Here is a 2,500-nt window from a genome sequence, read left to right as displayed (position 1 = left end):
CACACACACACACACACGCACGCACGCACGCACGCACGCACGCACGCACGCACGCACGCACGCACGCACGCACGCACACACACACAGAGCAGAGGTCAACGATGCAGGTCGAGACAGTGGAGGGATCATGCAGACCGGAGAAGGAAGGAAAGAAAGGAAAGACCGGATGAAGACCAAATGAGAATGAAGAACTAAAGTCTCATCATACGGAGAGACTGCAGATACCAATTATGAAACAAAAGAAGATACGAAAGAAAAGAAAGACTGGATGAAACACGAAAGGAGGGAATACATATTGAGAAAGTCACTTAAAGGACAAACCCTTATTTGTGAATCGATGGGGGAGGGGGGTAAGAGAGAGAGAGAGAGAGAGAGAGAGAGAGAGAGAGAGATGGAGGGAGAGAGAGAGAGAGAGACAGAGAGAGCGATGGAGGGAGAGAGATCGACAGAGAGCAATGGAGGGAGAGAGAGAGAGGGGAGAGAGAGAGAGATGGAGGGAGAGAGAGAGGGAGAGAGAGATGGAGGGAGAGAGAGAGAGAGAGGGAGAGAGACAGAGAGAGAGCGATGGAGGGAGGGAGAGAGAGGGAGAGAGATGGAGGGAGAGAGAGAGAGAGAGAAGAGAGAGGGGAGAGAGTACACTGACACAAATGTCCTATCAGAACTCTAAACGTGTACACGCATACACTGCCTAGTTAGCTACACCTTGCCTCACACCAGGCAGAAGAAGCCAAAAAATGTTTTCACACCGACGAAGAGTCACACACTTCTTCCCACCCCATGGGCGACCGGACCAAAGCCAAATAACAAGGTGGCAGGAGGGTGGCAGGCACTGAGCGAAACAGAAGACAAACAGCTGACCCAGCAATCACAAGCTCATATGAGACATTCTTCTGGTTGTTTGTGTGTGTATGTGTTTATACGAGTATATGTAATTGTGTGTGTTATATGTATATGTCTATGTGCGCGTACACTGTCCTGAGAGCATATTTGTTTTTGAGCCAGTGTTATGGTGTGTGTGTGTGCGCGTGTCTGTTATTGTCACAGGGTATTTTACAGGGGCTGCGGGATTTTAAAATCCACTCTTTGGTTTGTTGGCTTGACCGGACAACCCTAACCCTAACCCTAACACTTACCCTAACCCTTACCCTTACCCTTACCCTTACCCTAACCCTAACCCTAACCCTAACCCTTACCCTAACCCTAACCCTAACCCTAACCGGAACCCTAACGTTACTGGAACCCTAACATTACTGGAACCCTAACCCTAATGTTACTGGAACCCTAACGTTACTGGAACCCTAACCCTAACGTTACTGGAACGCTAACCCTAACCCTAACCCTTACCCTAACCCTTACCCTAACCCTAACGTTACTGGAACCCTAACCCTAACGTTACTGGAACCCTAACGTTACTGGAACCCTAACCCTAACGTTACTGGAACCCTAACCCTAATGTTACTGGGACCCTAACGTTACTGGAACCCTAACCCTAACGTTACTGGAACCCTAACGTTACTGGAACCCTAACCCTAACGTTACTGGAACCCTAACCCTAATGTTACTGGAACCCTAACGTTACTGGAACCCTAACGTTACTGGAACCCTAACGTTACTGGAACCCTAACCCTAACGTTAGGGCCGGGTTGTCGGCCCGTGTATGAGAGCCTTCTGGGTTCACCGCGGCCTATATATAGGAGCTACATACTAAATTAAAGAGTGTGATATACGTGTTTGCCCGGCCCTCTTTAACACCGCGTCGCTCTTGTTGTGGTCGTCTTAACGTGCATCATTTCATCCGTGTCCAGTCACACATCCCCTTCCTCCAGGCATGTGGAGCCTCTGCCTTTATGATAAGGTCCTCAGATTCTCATTAGTGCCGTACGCCCCCCCCCACTCTCATAAATAAAGCGATTCACAGCCACCCTCTACGCCCCCGCCAGTGGCACTGCAGTGCCAGTGTTATTAACAGGACCGCTGTGTTGACGCCGGGCTGCTCCCTCCTTCCTGGAACGCCCTCCCCGCCCCGAGCGGTGTTTCGTGCGGACGTGTGCGCGCGACCCACGCCGTCGGGGAGCAACCAATCAGAGACAGCGTGAGCAGGAGATGAGGAACGGCATGCTAGTCCCGGCTCCGCCTCCTCTTTCAATAAGGCGGATGAAGTGGGATTCCATGTTTCTCTGTGTGTAATAAAGTGTGTGTGTGTGTGTGCAACAGTTCATAAATAGGTAGGAATGTTCCTATTGGACGGGGTCCAGGAAGCCCCGGAACATCTGGTTGGCTCTCTGAGGTTTGGCTCCTTCATGCTACAGCGGCCGCGCGTGTGTGTGTGCGTGTGTGCGTGTGTGTGTGTGCATTGGCGTGCATGCGTGTGTGTATAGATTGGACCATTAGCCAGTACCGTTTCCTATTGACCTAACACTCAATTCCTTCTCACTCGTTCTCCGCGACTACCCCAATTCATCTCTCTCTCTCCCTCTCTCCCCCTCTCTCTCTCTCTCTC

The 2,500-nt window shown here is 50.9% G+C and overlaps 1 protein-coding gene across 1 annotated transcript in view; it reads right to left on the bottom strand.

The window, feature by feature from the left end:
* LOC307091578 (ELKS/Rab6-interacting/CAST family member 1-like) overlaps positions 1-754 on the bottom strand; it is a gene marked incomplete at its 3' end in the record, with an annotated part of 14,400 nt that extends 13,646 nt beyond the window's left edge. The window contains exon 1 of the mRNA XM_079759210.1: positions 747-754. The remainder of the gene's footprint in view (positions 1-746) is intronic.
* Between the last annotated feature and the right edge of the window lie 1,746 nt (positions 755-2,500).

Source organism: Pollachius pollachius (genome assembly GCF_949987615.1).
Source record: "Pollachius pollachius genome assembly, contig: scaffold_326, whole genome shotgun sequence".
Lineage (NCBI taxonomy): Eukaryota > Metazoa > Chordata > Actinopteri > Gadiformes > Gadidae > Pollachius > Pollachius pollachius.
This window is presented reverse-complemented; position numbering and strand designations above follow the sequence as displayed.